At 37.8% G+C, this 22,093-nt stretch overlaps 1 protein-coding gene across 1 annotated transcript in view; it reads right to left on the bottom strand.

The window, feature by feature from the left end:
- Positions 1 to 22,093, bottom strand: part of SYNE2 (spectrin repeat containing nuclear envelope protein 2) — a 329,548-nt gene that overhangs the window by 302,059 nt on the left and 5,396 nt on the right. The gene's annotated exons all lie outside the window — the stretch shown is intronic.

Raw genomic sequence — 22,093 nt, forward strand, 5'->3', positions numbered from 1 at the left:
AAACACTTCAGAGGCTCCTCATCAACTGCACAGCATTCCAGGCTCTTCAAGATCTGGCACCTTCCTCCTTCTCTATCCCCGTCTCCTGACCCAGGCTACGAACATGGCAAATGAATCCAAGCTCTCTTTAATGTCCCATGTTGTCTCTCACTTTTCTGTCTTTGCACATGGTGCTTCTCCTACCCAAGCTCCGGGGGAATGAGAAGGTCTGCCTTGTGCTCCCTATACACCCCATACCTCAAACTCAGCACAAATATTCCAACTGTCAGGTCCCTGTGTCTGAGACCCCATCTGATCCGTGAGCTTCTGGAGAGTACCACCTCCTTCTTTGTAGCCACAGCACCAAACACCAAGTCTGATGCAAAGTAGGACACTAAACAAATGTGCAAGGAGTCAATGGAGGGATGAATGGATAGAACCATTAAGCATCCTCACCAGGTACCTCCTACTGAAACTGTGCTGAAAGTCACTTCTCCCTTCTCCCCACAAGGCTGCTGTACCCCCATGTTCTCTAATCTTAGAAATTTTACCTGCATTGTGGTCTATGACAGGGCCTATTTTCTCCTTTTTAATTTATCCTCAATATTCCGTCCTGTCTGATATGGTCTAGGAGCGGGAAGATGCTCACACACTTCTCTTCTGGCCCCAACAACCCGGCCATGGCCCTTCTCTAAACTTTGAGCTTCATGGCTGTTGTTTTGTTTTGTTTTTTTTAATACCTTTATTGGAGTATAATTGCTTTACAATGGTGTGTTAGTTTCTGCTGTATAACAAAGTGAATCAGTTATACATATACATATATCCCCATATCTCCTCACTCTTGCGTCTCCCTCCCACCCTCCCTATCCCACTGCTCTAGGTGGTCACAAAGCACTGACTGATCTCCCTATGCTATGTGGCTGCTTCCCACTAGCTACCTATTTTACGTTTGGTAGTGTATATATGTCCGTGCCACTCTCTCACTTCGCCCCAGCTTACCCTTCCCCCTCCCCGTATCCTCAAGTCCATTCTCTAGTAGGTCTGCATCTTTATTCCCGTCTGCCCCTAGGTTCTTCTGACCATTTTTTTTTCTTTTTTTTCTTAGATTCCATATATATGTGTTAGCATGCGGTATTTGTTTTTCTCCTTCTGACTTACTTCACTCTGTATGACAGGCTCTAGGTTTCACGGCTGTTTTTCATCTCCTGGACCAGGGGACCCACCCCTCATCCACTAGGTCATCCACCACCACCCAATGCCCCTTCACAAAATTCTCTTCCTGATGCCACAATACACTTTTTCGCTTCAAAACAATTCACTAGCTTCTGCATTTTAAGCAACAAAAACAGTGCTACATTTATATGTCATCACAGAAAACATCAGGCTCTGGTCTAGGACAACTTTTCCCAAATTCAAAATATTCAATACCTCTGTAGGGAAGGGATATTTATCATCTAATATAAATTCCTTTTTTCTTTTTTTGTTGCATGTTCAACCTTTATTAACTGTCACTTCTTTATATCTAGAGTACAATGAAGCTTGCACTTATAATAATATAAAAGGACTCTGAGGCTTTGCAATGTCCTAAAAGATTATGAAACTCAAAGAAAATTTCAGTTGTAGTCAAGATGTTTATAATGTTAATAGTCTAAGTCTCTGAAAATGAGCAATCTAAGTATATTGGGTCCAGTTATGGCAGAAAACAGATAAAGTAGAAGATACAGATCTATATCCAAGAAGACCTACTCTAGACAAATTATATTAGCGCAAGTTTCAACTATGTTGATAAGTGCTATATATATATCCTAGAACGGCAGCAAACTATAGCTAATGCCTGACACACCTAAAGCTAAAAGGTTCCAACAATGAAAACATGCCTTTCCCATCTCAGTCCCCAGAAGGTACAAGTGAAAAATAAAACAGACAAACACAATCGATTTAAGGAACAAATAAGAATATAAATACATACAAAAGCTAAGTAACCAGCCCTTGAATAATTTAAAGCTGATTATAATCTCTCCTGTATCATATCTGCTCAAATATATTCTGCCCTTTTCTGTGTTTACTGAAACTGAATTTGGTTATACATAGATTATTATTATAAAATATAATAAAATCTCCACAAAAAGCAAGCCTCATTCCAAATATCAAAGGCCAAAAACTGCTCACAAAGATTCACGTACAAATGAAACTCATGGAATGCAGATAATTCCTGAGGCTTGACTCATAAGACTAAACATGGTTGAAAGGACAAGATCACAAGGAATATCTGCCCATAGTCAGTACAAAGTGTGCCTGTCCAAAACCACATTTACTCACTGCATTCGATTCAGTTTAAAAAAAAAATAGAAGGCTATATAAAAGAAATTATAATGAATGGGGATTGTGTTAAAAAATAACAACTGTTTCTTCTTTCTAACCTTTCTGCTGTAATAATAGAGTGAAGAAGCACATGCTTGATCTTAAATTTTAAAATATAAAAGAATAAAAGAGAACTGAAGCATATTTAACCAATAAATGACACCTAGTTCATGATAAAATAGAGTGCTTACTATGCACTAAGCATTTTACATAATACACTAAGTATTTATACATATTTCATTTAAGCACCGTAAAACATCTCTGACAGGGACACTAGAAATATTACCAATATTGGGGGAGTGAAGTGCCTTATCCAAGTGGCTCAGCCAATGAACTGAGTCTCAGAGCCACACCTGTCTCACTCTTGAGTCCACATTCGCAACCCCTGTTTCATATAATCCCAAATTATGACAGTCAGGAGAAGAAAACTTTTCAAGTAATTATATACTTCACTCTTTTAATAACATCAACATTTGTTTTTAATCAACAGTGATGGAAATTCCTTGACCCACTAAATATAATATCTGGAGTACGATTTAAGTTTTCTTTGGTGACTTAGAATCATCATTATTAATTACTGTACTTGGCTCTAACTACAACCATGTATGGCACTTTACCTAGCTCCTCACGAAATTCATCCTAAGGAGTACATCATTCAAGATGACATTTTTCAGGATGCAAAAAGAACTACCTCTTCTCACGCTGGCTCTGCCGCGTACCCTTGCCATGACCACAGTCACCTGATGCTCTCTGAGCTTCCAATTCCTCTGCTGTAACATAGGGGCCCAGGGCCCTGCCTACCTCACAGAGTTTGTTAGAAGGCTCTAATGAAATAATTAATATAAACATGATCAAGAAACTATAAACTGCAGCAGGACTGTAGGCTTTATTATCTCCCTTCAGTGAAATGCTTGGATTTTAAACGCTTCCTCTCAGATACTACTTTAAAAAGCAATGAAATTCATATATGGCTAACAGTTTCCACAGTTCGACAGTAGTTTGTCTGGCTAGCCACTCAGAAGTACATTACAGCTTCCAATGATGAACATCAGCAATTGTGCTTTTGTTCTAATGGCTTCTGCAAGCCCACAGCACTAAGGCTTGAGAAGCTTGTGTTTCCTCGAGTGGTGTGAATACGTAGTATCTTAACCACTGGACATGTGCACAAAATGCAACAACAGGCTCCCTGATGTGGCAGATTAATTCAGACTTTGAGAGAGTAATTAATTCCGACTTTTTGCATTTCTTTAAGGAAATTAATCTGTGTTATATCTCCGACGCAAAGAATCAAATTACTCATCTATAGCAACATCCCACAAAGTAACTGAAGACCAGAAACAACCATGTGAACAGCTTCATAGGTAATTAGAAGATGTAAAAGGTTTCCTCTAAAAAAAAACCAAGTTCTGACACATATGAACAGATAATTCACCTAAGAGGAAAATACTAAACAAACATATGTAAAAATGTTCACCTTCCCTGGTAGACAAAGAAGATATATGCTACACTATATACACAGTAACCATTTGGGAAATTAATATGGTGGTATGTAGCTTGAAACATAAAAATGCTCAATAGTCCCACTCCTGGGAATTTATCCCAAGAAGCAATTAATTAGACATATACAGATAAGTAGACATATACATTCTCAATTAACATTGGAATGCTTTGCAAAATCTGATACATAAACCTGGAAAAAAAAAAGTTTTTAATCAAAACAAAACCAATCATTTAAAAGTCTATGGAAAATACTAAACAAGAATATACTAAGTAAGATAAACAGAATATAATGTTTATGTTCGATAGGAATGTCAATATATAAATACATATTCATGTGGGCAAAGACTGAAAAGGTAAAGTGCAAAAATGAAAATTGTTGTTAGTGATGTAACTTATGGAATTCTCATTCAAAACATTTAAGCATTATTGCTACCTCATCTTCTAAATGAAAAATATGTAACTCATGCCATTTCTTGAAAAACCACGTAAAATCAACTTCTGCCAAAACACTTCCACCAACTGAAATAAAATACCTAAAATTTAGGTTATTATCTATAAAATAGGAAATAAGCAGAAAAGAAAATATTCCCTTAAGAATGTGACTTGTGGTTAATAAGAATAATAATAGTAAACCTACGTCTTCCCAGTGCCCCTACGATGTTTATCACTGGTTGGTACTACAAACCTAAGAATCCCCACGATAACCTTTACCAGTTTGTTGAATTCCGCTGCAGTGCTTTTCCAGACTAACTGAAGAACTTAATCTTGTGGTATTTGTAAAATATGTTATCTGTGGTGTACTGAAGGGAAAACACAAGTATTTTTGTCTACTCTTGCCTATTTATCTGAACACATTTAAATCTCCTTTGTCTCAGTCCTTGTTAGATGAACTTTGGAAGCCCCTTGATTTCTCTGGGGAGTTACATATTATCACTCTCTCTTTTCTCTCTGCGCACAATTAACAGCCTATGTCAAATTGGCTTCTCCACCATCCCAGCTTCCTTTCTAGGATACACTAACCCCCTGGGGAGGCTTTCTTGGAAGAAATGAAAGACAACAGACTATTTATGGCAACTGTCAGAATTCAGGGGATGAAGACCCTTTGTGGGCTCTGTCAGATCTCCCCACAGATTTGTGGGCTGCATCTCTGGGGTCTGCCTGTCTCCTTCCTCTGCCCACAGTCAGCATTCCCTGGGGCTGACTCCAGCAGGTGGCCTCTCAACTAGAGGAGTTCATTTTTAGACATGTTGGGTCTCCTTTCTCTGCCTGGTGGGGAAGACATATTTGCAACAAGAAAACGATTTTAAAATTAACCTTCTGATAAAACTTGCATGAAGGGAGGCTTCTCAGTATCTTTTATTATTGAGACAAATTAACCTTACCGCAGTTTTTCCCATTATCGTCTTCTTAGTTCATGAGGCAATATGACTCTTTAAATTCCTCAGCATCTTTCAGGTACAGAACAGACTTCTCCTATGTACATTCCTTCCCTTGATAGACGGTAAGATCATTCTTTTCCCAATTTTATTATTCCTATATAAGCAAAGACCCAAAGGTTGTCTTGGAAGGCTCTCAAACACTCCAGCCTGAAGGGACTTCCTTTCTTCCTGGATGTAACAGAATCCTCCATGCCCTGTGACCCTTAGCTATAGAGAAAAGGCGCGCTTTTTTTTCCCCCTTAGGTTTATTATCCCAAAATGCAAGGGTTCAGTTACAATCTGCATATTATCATCTTCACATCCATGAATTCCTTCTGTCCCTAATGTAAAAGAAGAAGATTCCTCAAGGATCTGGGTTCTTTCATATGGTTAAAAGAACCAACAACATGTACTGAGAGCATGAAGCAAACCGCATTATTTAATGGATTGGGTCAGATATTTAGGGTTATGCCTAAAATTTGATTGCTGCTTTTAAAAAAAAAGCTTCAGCAGCAGAAAATGAAATGCCTGAAATCTAGGAAGAATGGATGTCAGCAAATCATTATCTTGATTCCTGTGTGGCCCCAAATATAAGCTATATATTAACCAACTTGTCTAGACAACCAACCAATCCCCACAACCTCACCGCCCTCCACCCCAAGGTAAGGGTGTATACTGTCCCCACAGCAGGCCTGTTCCTGGGGTTTTAGGCCCAATCCGGTGATGTGGATGTATCAGGCTCAGACCAACGAGATCTAGACATGCCGGCCGGGCGGGGCACAGAGTCACATTCAAGCTCCCACATGTGCCATTTCACGTTCACCCACCCACTCACCACCTATGTGGTACCAATTCAAATGGTCCAGCCTGTAAAATACAGAAAGCCACACCTTGAGACAGACAGCCACAAGTGGCATGGTCAAGGAAACACAGGAAAAAAGAGGGAAACTCATAATAATAAAGCAAATGAATACATACACAGAAAAACATAGACACATTCATTCTGAAATATAAAACGTGCCTCTTTGATCCCAAACACTTAGTGGCTTTTAAAAACACCATGATCAGCTAGAAAATGAGAGCCGTGACACTTTACACCAGTGTAGGTCTTTCAAAGCATTCTGCAATTCTATTTCAATCGCAATATTAAAACATGGAGATGGTTCTTCTTTCTATTTCCATGGTTTCCTTAACCTCCATTAAGGCAAAATACGAATGTAGGTAACCAAGTCAACTGCCATGCAGCAGGAAAAATGGAAACTCTCAGAAACCTCCTGTTTGTACAAATCGTTCCCCAAAACCTTCCTGCCAAACTTTTGACCTATTGTTTCTAAACTTACCAGTCCTTGGCAATGAGTGGTAATAAACTTAAAAAGTGAAGTTTTGGTCATGAATCATAGTTCCTATTTTGACTAACATTCTAAGTTATATACTTCCCACTTTTTTCTTCAAGTTGCACGGGCCTGCTATTTTTATATATGAAAACAGCCATAAAGTGCCTTTTTTCTCTCCCTGAGGGCTTCCCATAATGTATTTATAGGACTGGAAGTTTTCCAAACCCAAACATAATTTACTGTGCCATTTTCAATGACTGACAATTTTGGTTTTGTTTTTCTCTTATCCTAAGGGAGAATCAATTGTCCAACAAACTGATGTATCCTTCATCCTTTTTTCCTTAGAGACCAATGGTCAAAATTGACTTTGGTCTCAATTGGTCTATTTCTGGCTCTGAGTGGATGTTAATCCTCAAAAACAGGTTTGTTGGACTAAGTAACAAACTGGGCATCCAAGGGCAGTGGTTCTGACTCCTTCTGTCTTTTCACTTACTCACTGGGAGTCCTTGAACAAGTCTCTGTATTATCTTAGTTTCTCTGAACATAAGATGATTACCAAAGCAGTCAAAAGGAACAACTAGAGAGAAGCCCACACACTGCAACAAAAGATCCCGCATGCCGCAACTATGACCCAATGCAGCCAAAAATAAATAAATAAATAAATAAAATTGTTTTAAAGCGGGGGTGGGGGTGGGGTGGCTGCTGGAACTACCCCAGAGATTTGAATGCGGTCAGGCCTTGATCTATTTCAAGTCCTTAGGAGCTCAGGGTCTACCCAAGAGGTATCCACACTGGGAGAATTTGGAGGTAGAGGCCCCTATGTGTGAATCACCTTATGAAGTCCCACCGGAGAGAAGGAAGAAAGAGTACTCAAAAACTGAGACACTTTAGCTTTCTAAGGTCAATCTATAGCAAATTCCTGTGATCAGCTCAGGAAAAAGGTAGGGCCCTCAGGTCCATCACAGTTTAAACCAGAATCACTGGGACGACCCCAGTCCACAGACCTCCCTAGAGCACAACAAAGTTAAACAGAGGGATCTTCTAAGATACACCCCTTGCAACAGGCACTTTGGCCAGAGATCCTCTTCCATCCTGAAGTTTCTGGCATGGTCTGGGGGCTTCGGGACCCTGGAGAGGGCATCGGCCAGCTCTTCCACCTCAGCAGCCAAGCATCACCATGGTGACACACTGTTAGCCCTAGTCCCTCAAATACACCGGCCTAAAGATTCATGCCAAAAAACAGAAAAAAAAAATGTACTGTAAATATTTACATTTTGAAAGTTTTATTTGTTATTTTTTAAGATGTGAAGTTCAGACACAGAAAACAAACTTATGGTTACCAAAGGGGAAGGGGGGAGGGATAAATTAGGAGGTTGGGATTAACATCTACACACTACTATACATAAAATAGATAACCAACAAGGACTTACAGGGAACTATAGCACAGGGAACTATATTCAACATTTTATAATAACCTATAAGGGAAAAGAATATATATCTGAATCACTGTGCTGTACACCTGAAACTAATACGACACTGTAAATCAACTATACTTCAATTTAAAAAAAAAAAAAAAGTGAGCTTTTTTTTCCCTCCACATTCTGGGCACCATTAATGAGTATTTCTTAACTCACCCAATGCTTTTTTCTATTCTGTTAGTCTAAATCAATCAAAGGACTTTCACTTCACCAGTCCCATTGTGCAACGTCCCATCAAGGTCTGTGATTCCAAAAAAGCCGGCGACAGCTTGAGTGAACCGGTCCAGTAACACCAGTGCACCTCCTCCACCCCAAGCTCGACTTCCCCTTAGAAGAAGGAAGTGATAGGGTTGGAAGACAGCCCTAAAATGCTGTCATTGTTATTGTGAACCTTTAAATAGACCTTTGAATCTGTAAAGGATTTGGGGTTCTGCTCACAAAGATCCTGTGGGAAAGTCAGTGCTGCTAGCCCCATCTTCCACTTTTATCTACATCACATGCTACATTATTACTAGAAACTAGGACTCATAAAGTAAAAACTACCCCCCAAAAATGAAATCAGGATTATTTAAAAATCAAAGACTGGAAGGGTTCTCTTTACTCATGTGATGATGAAGTTAAAATCAATTTGGATGACACCATCTCTGAGAACTCTGCTTGTCTGCTAGTTTTAACTGCATGTCCTCTGCACAACAAAATTTCTTTAAACACTTTTCCCCTTTGATGTTTTTTAATCTTCTACATCATTAAATGAATTTTATATGGCAAAACATGCAAAGAAAAGGAGAATTTCAGAACACCTGTGGTAATATTAATTTCGACTAAAAATACAGAAAGCTGAAAGAAAAATGCAACTTGTTTTCAAAATGTTTAATATATTGCTAATTTTTCAGCAAGATTTTTGGTTTTGCTTTGGGATTGCACGCTTAAAGTCCATAGTTTTGTCTCTTTATGCCTCTAAAAATAAAAATGTTTCTTTTGAACAACACTCTTAAAGTTCTGGCTGTTCCCAGGACAGAAGAGACTAGTTAATCAGCAATTTTTAAGAGAAGGGAGCTCAGGCAGGTTACAGAAATTCTTCCCGGGAGCCCTTGGCCTATCCTCCATCCACAATATCCAGCAAATTACAGTACTTTGTTAGCTCCCAACAACAAAAGAGACCTACAGAGCCAGGAGGGTGGGAGTGAGGCAGTGGAGAGGGGGAGGGCAGAGGCGGGGTTGCTGGGGGATTGGTGGGGGGAGGGGAGGCGGAAGCGATGCTCCAGGAAAAGGCAACCTCCAGTACTAAAAGTATTTTTAAATGTTTTTTGTCCTTTTGTACGACAAAAAGAAGGTTAAAAAAATTTAAATGAACAAAACATTGGATGCTCTGAAGGATGGCTATCTAACAAATGCAGTAATTTGTAAGTAGAAAGAAACAAGGAAGAGAGGGAAGGAAGTAAAGAAGCCAGGAAAACAAAACCAATAGGAAGATTACACTTCAAGCCTGTGAAAGGTTTAACTGTCCTAATCCTGGTGTTTAAGATCCTTGAAAACAATAACCTTCTAGAAAGCAGATACAAGAAGCCAACAAAAGAACAAACAGCCTCGCATGTACCTCTGTCAAGTTCCTGCGCACTGGGGATAAAAAAGGGGAGGGAACCAAAATCATGAACCACCCAGATAGTTTTTTATTATTATTATTTTTATTTTATATTGGAGTGGAGTTGAGTAACAATGTTGTGTTAGTTTCAGGTGTACAGCAAAGTGATTCAGTTATACATATACATGTATCTATTCTTTTTCAAATTCTTTTCCCATTTAAGTTACTACAGAGTATTAAGCAGAGTTCCCTGTGCTATACAGTAGGTCCTTGTTGGTTATCTAACAACCCAGAGAGTTTAAATAGTGAAAGTTCCTGGAAGAACTTCCTGAGCAATGGCCTCAGTCCTTCCATTCACTTTATAGTTTCCTTTATATGCTGTGGCCCATTTGGGGTTCACTAAGGAGGCAAGGGCACCACCCATTTTCCTGCTTTTGATTTAATAAAGAAAAAAAGAACTTTATAATTTCCCATAAAGGCTTTCCTCCCACACTTTAGAGTTACAATGAGGTCAACCCTTTCACCTACAGGACCATGTAAATATAGGGAAATTAAGTCCATCTTCACAATCAAGAATGTTAAGACTATGTCAAACCCATTTTAAATAATGGAACATGTCCATGTCTACAGTCACAGGCGATGTCACTGGTGTACTTGACGTGAACCTGATTCGGGGATACTGAAAGACCCTTTCCAAATGTGAACACCTATGGAAAGACAAAGCGATGATAGGTTTTATGTGGCTTATATAAGTACAGATGTTAATGAGTATTAAATACTAGTTTCCAAAAAACATACAAAAATAATATACTCACAAATCAATATGGAAAAGACAAACAACCTAACAAGAAAATAAGCAAAACACCAGAACAGGTGAGAGGGCATTAAAAAAAAAAAAAAACCTAATTATCCAAAAATAAGTGAATAAATAAGCTGTGACATATTCATACATTAGAATATTAAACACTGAAAATGAATAATGAGAGTTATACATGTCAGTATGAATGCATGTCACAAATATAAAGTTGAAGGAAAAAAGCAATTTGTAGAAGAATGCATACAGGATGGTACTAACTATGTACACTCTTAAAAATATTGCTTAGGGGGGGTCCACGATGGGTCTGATATTTAGCTAATATACTTTGGCATGGCTGGATCTGTTGCCAGCATCCATTATGAGTGGCAGTGCCTACACACTACCAGGTTGCCAAATACTTTGAAAATTAACATTCGTATGCAACAAAACTGTAAAGAAATGCATTTGAATGATAAACACCAAATTCAGGACAGCTGCTACCTCTGTGGAAGAAGGGGTCACGACCATGTTAGGAACAATTTGTTTCTTAAGTATCATGCCAAAGCATGTAAGGACTTAAGGGCATGCTGATTTATGCCTCTTCATAGGTTTTAAATAATGCATAATACTTTAAACACACACACACACACACACACACACACACACACGCATCTATGACAGCAGGAGCTTTGAGCCAGGAATCTGGAGGTAGCATTTTTACTCCTTGTTCTGCCAATTACCAACTGTACCTTGCCACCCCTGAATCTTGGCTTGTCATCTGTGAAATAAGAGGATTCAGGTATCATTCAGGTCTAAAATTCTGAATTAAATTCAATATGGTGGGTGTTGAACTCTCTGGACTCTAATAACGACCCATCACTTCTCACTGTACAAGTGTACAAATAATACATGAAACAAGACTTATTGACTCACTATGGACAGCACATGCACATTTTAAAGTCATCCCAGGAATGGCCTTTAATTCCACCACACTCTCTCCTTCGTCATCCTTTGTGATGATGGCAGACCTTTGAGAGCTGGCTGGCTGTGTTTAGGAGAGCAGACCAAAGAATATCAGTAAAGGGGCGGGGACAGTTTAAATGACCCAAGACAAAACATACTTTGTATTTAGTTGTGCTTATAGGCTGTTTTATATAATCATGATACTCCTGAGGTGGAGAAACTGAGATCGTTATCATTAGTGATTTATTCAAGGACATAAAACTGTCTGGGACAAACCCAGGATTTGAATTCATCATTGGTATCTTAGATAAGTTGAGTAAGATACTGCTCTTACTCAACTTACGATCTCTCCATTATTTCTCTCACACCCTCAAGACTCATTTCAGAGAAGAGTTCCCCTCTATTCCCTACAATCCAACTTTGACTAGTTTACCAAGATTTGTACGGCACACAAAGCAAACTAGCAAATCCTTAGGTCACTCAGTAAATCACTGTAGATTTTAATATGTAGCTCACAGACGGTGGTACATAGAAGTTGGTTTAGAAAGTGCTATGACTTAAAAAGTAAATGACATTTCTTCTCATTACTTTAGATTAGGGTTTTCATACCATAATTTTAAGGAAATTGTTCTAGAGAAATTTTTTCTAATTCAAATCTTCCCCAAATTAGAGCTCCTTTCAGTCCTTTTTGAGTTTCTGTTTCTTTTTAACTCTTTACTTCCAAGGAACCATCCATTACTGCATTGGTAAGTGGGGAGTTCTAACTAAATACTAGACACCCAGTCTTACCTCACCTTGAAATCTTAGCATTCTGACTGGTTAGTGGGAAAGTAGATGAGAAAAAATAGCTGAAAAATTAACTGTTGTGTGATTTGGAAGCTGTTTTTTCTAGGGTGCCAGCCAGCAGTGCCACTCTTCAACAGGTATTCATTTGTTTTAAAGATGTTGAATCAAGCAACTATGGAAATACAGGGTATCTGAAAAAGGGATTTGAGCTCTGAAGTAGTAGAACCTCAAACTGTGAAATCATCCCTTCTCCCAGGCTTCCCTTGTGACTTGCTACAGAGTTTGCAAGCTAGTTTCCATTTCATTTCTAAACATGGCAGAAGTTTCTCACCTGAAGAGAAACAACCAGAATTATTTGTTTCTTAGTTTATCCTAAAGATACAGTTCCCAGTTCTGTGGGCACAATTTACGATCTGATAAGAGGTCACATCATCTCAGGGAAAGAACAGAATGTACTTCTGTGTACACAAAATTATCTTTGTTGTTACTTGTAACATGCACAGCGACTCCATTAGAAACTTGTCTGGCTTTAAAAAAAAAAAGCCTGTATCTGCCTACTTCTAAAGTTACTTTTTCTTCAGTATATATACTAGGTCATTGAAATATTTAGAAGTTATATACCTCCCTGTGAAGAAAAACTTCCTAAAACATAAATAATCCTTCTGACCCCTTAACTCCAGTAACTCAGATTACAAAACTCTTAAGTTTTCTTTCCATGGAATTTCAGATTACAGTTTTGAGATTTCTAAGAAATATTTTTTCCTTCTCTCAAAGCCTTCCCCATGGAAAGATCTCTGACCCATCCCCAGCCCCCAAAACTCATATAATATAAAACATCCTCAAAAAGGAATACACCTAAGTAGTTCTCTCCCCATTGGTGAACAATTTGAACACTCTCAAGAAAATGTCTTATGCATTTTACAATATTTTCCTGAGTAGAACCAAAACTAGAACCCATGAAGAATCTTGAGAAGTAGGACCACAAAGACAAAAGAAAATCTCTGTGTGGTCCTTTGGTTGAAGCTCCTCCAACTTATTTAGTTAAGAAGCTGACTAAGAGGGGTACTGAGATCTGTATCTGCTTAAAAAGCATACCTCAATATTTGCACATTCCTTCTGACATCTACAGTGCAATAAAAGTGAAATTTAGTGATGTCTCCTTTGTTGTAGCTTGAGGGTAAGAAGCAGGTAAATTCTGCTTACCTGGATGAACAAAATTGTAGGTCCTCTGTTTGATAATAATGATAAAACAGTAATAAGTATAGTTAATATTTATTTAGTTTGTAATTTGTGCCGAATATTTTACATGCACCATCCCTTTAATCCTCACAAGACAGACACTATCTACCCCATTTAGGGAAACAGGGAAGTTGAGTAACTTCCCTGAGACCACACAGCAAGTTACTGGCAACTCCTGCTTGAACACAATGTGCAGGCTCTGAACTCCATGTCCTTAAAGTTCCTAACAGGCAAGATATATTGAATTGACTAACTTGTTGCATGATTCTATAGAGAAATTTACCAGAACACATATAGTCTGAACACTTCAACATATGAAGTAATTAACAGATTAATATAGTTACTAAAATGGGCCTATGTTAGTTTAAATCCACATTCTGCCCTTTCTTCTCTTTAAAATAAATAAATAATAAGATGAAACCTGTTTTTTGTCCACTGTTGCAGTTAACTGGCAAGTTTGTGTAATAAATTAACTAACAGAACTGGTTTAGCAACAAATGAGAAGCTCAAGGTCTCTAAATTCTAATCCTAGGTATGTCACTGATTTGAAAGGTGATCCAACAGCATTTAACATTAAGTTACATTTGATGTTTACAGGGCTCTCAGAACACAGTCTAAAAAGAAGAACCTGTATTTATGAAACTTCAATAATAAACCCTAAAACCAAATATCTGGGTGAAAAGGAAAAAGCTTAAAATCTAGCTATTTTGCCCAATTACTGCCAAGGCTCCAAATGTTCGTAAACATTCAAATGGGATAAACATAGAATTGTCCACAGTGATTATCTCTAGGGACAGAGACAACAGAAGTGGAAAGCGGAAATAATATGAGGACAGGCTTTTGCTTTTTAATATCTGTGTGTTGTATGTGTGTAGTTGGATTTTTGAAATTAAAAAAAAAAGATTTTAAGACATGCTCAAAGTCTTCCCAGACTTAATTTTCATCTGCATTCATGAGCTTGACCTCAGGACTACACATTTCGAAGGGGATAACATTAAGGAAAAGAGCACCATTCTCTCTGCCCTGCTCGTCCTCTCCAATCCAACTACAACAAGGCTCATTTTATAAAGTTAAAACCCACTCGTAGCCAAACTTTTCCATTTCATAAGAAGAGAAAAAAAAAAAATCTTGGAGTACTTCAACCTTCAAGTAGTTCTAAAAGGAAAGGAATATCAGAACTTGAGAAATAAGGTTCATTATGAAACTCCCTCAACATTCTTCAGGTAACAAATACTAACCGCCCAATTACAAGGAGATTCTCTCCTTGTGGTAAAGAAGATGTAATGACAGCCTGAATGAAGAAATGATGAAAAGTGCCACAGAGGGCAGCCCACTGCCTTCCGTACCCACTCACTCATTCTTCCTAGCCCCAGCTCTCCACTTGCTCCCACGAGCTTGAAGAGAACAATAAAAGTGAGAAATGCTTTGAAATTAGGGTAGATATTTAAATAATATCAGGCCTCTTCTCAGGTTCTATTTCTTCATCAATAAAAATACTATTTGTTTCCAATAATGATTTGTGAAGATGCTTAGCATAAAACCTGAGACATAGTAGCTGCATAATAAATGTTAGCTTCCTTCTTTCAGAACTAAATTTCCAACTGCCAGCTAGATGTCCACTAATCTTTGAGCTCAAAAGACCCATTAGCAGACTTTAAAATAAAGACTGTTAGAAGGACAGAGTGGATAAAGAAGATGTGGTATATATACATATAGTATATAATATATATATTATATATAATGGAATATTACTCATAAAAAGAATGAAATAATGCCATTTGCAGCAACATGGATGGACCTAGAGATTATCATACTAAGTGAAGTAAGCCAGACAGAGAAAGACAAATATCATATGATATCACTTATATGTGGAATCTAAAAAATAAATAAATAAATACAAATGAACTTATTTACAAAACAGAAAGAGACTCACAGACATAGAAAACAAACTTATGGTTACCAAAGGGGAAGGCGGGGGGGGGGGGGACGTATATACTAGGATGTTGGGATTAACATATACACACTACTATATATAAAATAGATAACCAACAAGGACCTACCGTATAGCACAGGAAACTATACTCAATATTTTGTAATAACTTATAAGGGAAAAGAATCTGGAAAGGAATATATACATGTATGTGTGTATATGTATGTTATGTGCATGTGTGTGTGTGTGTGTGTGTGTGTGTGTATTTGAAAAACTGAATCACTGTGCTGTACCCCTGAAACTAACATGACACTGTAAATCAACTATAGTTCGATTAAAAAAAAAAGACCCATTAGCCCACCCCATCACCAGACCATCGGTTTTCTCCCACACTTTCTCCCTGTGGTATCTCTCTTGCAAGTAATGGCACCAATATTCTTTTCAGCACCTAATTTAGAATTCTCTCTCTTCCATCTCATTTTAATTCCCTCTGACTCTGTTCTCTGAATTTCTTCATCACTCACCTGGATTTCTGAAAACATCCTTGTAATTGGACTCCCTGCCTCTCCACTACATCTTTCAGAAAGTTATTATGAAATAGAGCTCACACCAAGCACACGCTGCGTGTTCCCACTGACAAGAAGAATATGGTCCAAACACTTCCATGAAAAAAACATCCCAAGATCTAACCACAAAGCATCTATCCAGACCTCTCCCACTACAACCTGCCATGAGCCCTGTGCTTCAGTGTTATTCTTCAGCCCTCAGTCTACGCTCCTCCATTCTCCACCCATGAAAGCCCTATTCTACACTCTAGACTCAGCTATACGCCCAGCTAAAACGTCAACTGTTCTCTACAAAACTAGCCCTAACTTCCCCAAAGGTGGCATTAATTACCACAGCACTCTGCTAGCACCTCAGGTGGCACTTCTTTCATTCTGGATCATAGTAGAGTGATTTGTTTACAAGGTTATCTTCCCCCAGTTCCTGCAGAAGGGGAGCCATGTCTGATTCATTGCTGATTGCCCTCTAACACCTGTCACTTGGCCCCTTGTTCACTGCACCCTTGAATGTAATAACTAGCACTTATTACTATGTGTTCTACAATGTTCGATTACAGGTACTGTACTACCCGTTACATGTATTGTCTCAGTAATATTCATAACACTCCTATAAGTCATATTTTGGCATTTGTTTTACAGTTGAAGAAGCTCTACCCAGAGAGGTTTGTAATTTGCCCAAAGTGACACAGCTAGTATATGGCAAAGCCAGGATTTGAATCAGGGTCCATCTGACTTCAGAAGTTACAACCCTAACCATTACTCTATACCACAGACATTTCTAAAATCCACTTGTCCTTTAGTACTTATGCACCTGAGAGTATAACTCAAGATCAAGACTCCAGTAAATTATATTTTATCCTATTAGCACATGGAGGCCATTTTTGGTTCTGCTCTAGTCCAGAGTCATAAATGAGCATTTCCACAGTCTTCCAGGTTCCTTTATTTTTCTCTTTTCTTACACCCACCCTCAACCCCCTTAAAAAGAAAAAAAAAAAGAGAAGAAAAATGATTTGGAAGGCAGGGACAGGAAGAGAATAAAATCATTCCTTCATGGTGGAACATACAACATTAACAGTAAGCTTATAAGGTTTAACAGGCATATATAACCTGAAAGAATATGTTGGATCATTTCAAAACATACTTCCCTAGCTCAAACCTGAAATCAGCAGCTGTTGCTAAGAAAACACATAGCCAACTGCGAGACAACATGATGACTCATGAAAGAAGCCAGCTTACCTTCCGAGTCTCAGAAACCATCACCAACACAGTCTTGGAACCAAATCATCAACCTGTGATTATAAACATTTGGGAGTTCCTTTTCATCTGGCTCAGAAGGAAATATAATCAGTTCTGGACTAAACACTGTTTATAAAATTAATTATTACACAACTGAGTTGGAGCTTCCTAAAATGAAAAAAGTGCCGAGACTACAAAGGTAACATACTTTCTTTTAAACAAAGTCCCATTAACAGAGGAAAAATTTTTACCCAATGTCATCAAATGAGTAACTACAAAAGACAGTCAAACAAGAGACTGCTAGTCACCTATTTTCTTTGTAAACATACTAGCACGATAGTAAGACACACCTTTAACTGCTTTATAAACAGAACTTATAGTTAATTCTTTATTTTTTTCTTTCTGAATCACTAGCTCAAAATTTTGAACTAAAAGCTCTAGCATGCATTATTCTATCAAACAATCCCATCAAACATTGACTATGTTTGTACCTTAGTACTAAGGTAGGTTAGGTACTAACCTACCTTAGTACTAATAGCTCAGGTGCATTTGAGTTGTAGGGTTTTTTTTAATTTATTTGGGGGGCATGGGGAACAATCTTGAACAGCTTTATTTATTTTGTTGCAACTTACACTTCAGCTAAAAATTACTTCTGAGTAATTAGCATTTTTTAAATGAAGATTAGCTAACTCCTACGGTACGACCCATTAATTAAGGTATCATTCAAAAGCAGCCAAACACGAAGAGCTCAGTCGTATTACTATCAGCTTTTCCTCAGGATATCACAACTTGTACTCCAAAGCCACAGTAGGAGAAAACAGGTAGTTTTCTACCTGTTTGTGAAAAGTCTGTGAAAGTTAATTCTGTCCCCTTTCTCCAAACATGAACTGTCTTATAGCCTGAGCTCTAACCTTGATAAGACTGTGTGTAGCATATAGATTAAGATAAGTGGATTTATTTTTTAAGATGTATTGTTCATCCCTAAATGTTGACTACCTTTATCTTTCCAAATGAGGCAACATAACTGCCGAAATGAGTAATGAGAATTTTTAATTTAAATATATTAAAAATTTGCCTAGAAATCTGCAAAACCTTTTTATAATACCATCCTTCCTAAAAATTTGTCTTTCAAATTAAAGTTTCCCCTTCAAGCACAGTATTTCAATTTTGGCAGCACATGGATATATTTTTTATTACTATTCTGGAATACTATTTAAAAATATAATGTATATATTGCTATAATGATGATGAGGGTACATAAAATATTTTCACTGTTGTAACCAGTATATTTATTTTTAATGGATTTTATACTAATAGGAATATATATACACCTGCCCACACTACTGTTTTGTTTTACTCATGTTTTGTGTAAATGAACTCCAGACAAACTTTATCTATAATTTAACATGGAAACATGAAATGGTTATATGTGAATCGGTTTCAAATTCATTTCTAGCAACTTAATAGCTCAAATAATTAAAAATCTAATTATTTATGGATGAAATGATATGATGTGTGGAATTTACTTTAAAATAACCCAGCACAGGGGGGATAGGTGAGGGTATAGGTAAAACCAAATTGGCAGGACTTGATAGCTATTGATACTGGGTAATGTTTACATAGGAGTTCATTTCACTATTATCTCTGCTTTTGAATATGTACTTAAAATTTTTCATAATAAAGTTTTTTTAAATCTAATTTACTTTTGTCCCAGTGTCAGGCGTATCTTTACCATTTTGAATTCCTGTTTTACCCCCATAGCATTAACGTTTTACATACCAATTCATTCGTGCTAAAACAGTTCTTAAAGTACAATACAACGGGGTAAATATCACATTTCTAAACCATATTTGTAGAAATTAGGACCTGGGGAAAAAATCTCAGAGATCATCTAATCCTCTATGCCACTGGTTCACAATCTTGAGCGTGCATCAGAATCACTTGGAAGACTTGTTAAACACAGATTGCTGGGCCCCACCCTCTAGGTTTCTGAACCAGTAGGTTTGATGCTACTGGTTCCTGGACCACACTTTGAGAACCACTGCTCGAGGCTTACTCCCATTGCCCAGTTCATATATCCATTCCACCAATTACCACATTGGAACACATGCTTCTCTCCTTGTGGGCCTTCTCTTATGTGACAGTTAGCTTTCGAAGGGCAAGGGACATAAATTTTCATCAATGTGCCAGAGCCCAGATTGAATAAATATTTACAAAGTAAATTAATTTGTTGGATGAGTTAAGTTTTCTCACTCATTTATAGCTGAGTGTTTGTCAATGTATTGACATTCAGAATAGGAGCACATTTACATAACCCAGATGGAAAGGAGCTACTCACTGATAAAGGAAAACTAAAAGTCAGCTGGAACCAAAGCAACAAGTAGATAGCAAATTTTGACCAGTTCTAGAACTGCATCTCAGATTGGAGTTTTCAGTCAAATATGGACACTGACAAGCAGAAGCTTGAGGCTCACTTTGTCAAATGTGTTACTCTGACCTCAGGAGCTATAACCAAGTGCTCTTCATCTCATACACCACTGAAAGAAAGAAGTGCTTTCACACTCATCTATCAAAGTTTCTCAGGGTCTGGAAAATGTCAGCATGGGAGGACAGACTCTTTCTGCCTATCCATTTCCCTTTTCCTAATGCTGTCCAAAGGAAAGAAAAGAAGTACAGCACACTCATCAGTGCCTGTCTGGAGAGTTCTCCAAGTCCAGGTGTTCTGAATCTTGTCATACACCACAGTATCCTGAAGTATCCTTCTATTACAGCAATGATCAGCTCAATGACAATTCAGCGGGTTTAGTTTAAAAAAATGAACTATGCTCTGATTTCCAAATTTCACTGCCTCTAATGTTTATTCTAAAATTACAAGTTAGGGCTTCCCTGATGGCGCAGTGGTTTAGAATCCACCTGCCAATGCAGAGGACATGGGTTCGAGCCCTTGTCCAGGGAGATCCCACATGTCGCGGAGCAACTAAGCCCGTGTGTCACAACTACTGAGCCCGCGAGCCTCAACTACTGAAGCCCGCGCGCGCCTAGAGCCCGTGCTTCACAACAAGCCACCACAATGAGAAGCCCACGCACCACAACAAAGAGTAGCCCCAGCTCGCCACAGCTATAGAAAGCCCGCGTGCAGCAACGAAGACCCAACGCAGTCAAAAATAAAATAAATAAATTTTAAAAATAAATAAATAAAATTACAAGTTAGAATATATTCATAAATATGAATCCAATAACCTCAATATGTATGATTTCTTTATTTTCATTTAATAGTAGTAAAACAAAGAATATAACCTGTGTAACCATGGGTCAATATATGATTTTTTTCTTGTTATTTAGATCCCTTAAAAAAATAATTGACTGCTCAAACAAAAAATAATAATGTAGTGTAGGGTCTATAACAGACAAAAAGTAAAATGTATGACAATAGCACAAAGCAGAGAGACATGGGAAATATATTATTACAAGGCTTTCATTGAAGTGGTATAATATAACACTTGAAGTTAAACTGTGATAAGTTAAAGATGTATACTATAAACCCTAAAGCAAACACTGAAATAACAAAATAAAGAATGACAGGTAGGGAATTCCCTGGCAGTCCAGTGGTTTCACTGCCGAGGGCATGGATTCAAACCCTGGTCAGGGAACTAAGATCCCAGAAGCCAAGGGGTACGGCCAAATTTAAAAAAAAAAAAAGAGAGAGAGAGAGAGAGAGTGGCATGGACTTATATATACTACCAAATGTAAAATAGCTAGTGGGAAGCAGCTGCATAGCACTGGGAGATCAGCTCTGTGCTTTCTGACTACCTAGAGGGGTGGGATAGGGAGAGTGGGAGGGAGGGAGACACAAGAGGGAGGAGATATGGGGATATATGTATACGTATAGCTGATTCACTTTGTTATACAGCAGAAACTAACACACCATTGTTAAGCAATTATACTCCAATAAAGATGTTAAAAAAATAAAAATTAAAAAAAGAATGAGTGCTAATAAGCAAAAGAAAGGATATAAACTATAACGACCAAAATTCAATTAATCCAATCAAAGAGAGAAAAAGAGAAAAAAGGAAACAAAGAACAGATGAGAAAAACAGAAAACAAATAGCAAGATTATACATTTAAAGTGAACCATAGATATTGGCTCGGTGCTTTGTGACAGCCTGGAGGGGTGGGATAGGGAGGGTGGGAGGAAGGGAGACGCACGACATATGGGAACATATGTATATGTATAACTGATTCACTTTGTTATAAAGCAGAAACTAACACACCATTGTAAAGCAATTATACCCCAATAAAGATGTTAAAAAAATAAATAAATAAAAAAATAAAGTGAACCATAATCAATAATCATTTTAAATATAAATGGCCGAAATACCAGAATTAAAAGTCAGAAATTGTCACGTGGGGTAAAAAAAGCAATACTCTTCAAGAAGAAGGATAACTCTCCACTCCTTAAATGTGGGCTACGCATAGTGACTTCCATCTCAAAAAGCAAAGGACAGAACAGGGAGAAAAGAGTAACTTTACAGGAGGGAAACCTGACAAACACTACCTCAGCCAGGTAATCAAGGTTAACATGAACAGTGATGTCATGTTGATGGTATGTTCCCTTGACATTTTATAATTAGAACACACAGTCTTTTCAAGCACACACAAAACACTTACCAAAATTAATGATATTCTGGGCTCTAAACTAACTCTCAGTAAATATAAAAGAATTTGAGCCATATAAGTTATGCTCTTTGACAATAAGAAAACTAAATTTAGAAATTAATAACAGAAAGATGCCTGGAAAAATCCACAAATGTCTGGAAACTAAGTAATAAACTCCTAAGTAGGGCTTCCCTGGTGGCACAGTGGTTGAGAGTCCCCCTGCCAATGCAGGGGACACAGGTTCGTGCCCGGGTCCAGGAAGATCCCACATG

This window comes from Lagenorhynchus albirostris, chromosome 1, assembly GCF_949774975.1.
Source record: "Lagenorhynchus albirostris chromosome 1, mLagAlb1.1, whole genome shotgun sequence".
NCBI lineage: Eukaryota > Metazoa > Chordata > Mammalia > Artiodactyla > Delphinidae > Lagenorhynchus > Lagenorhynchus albirostris.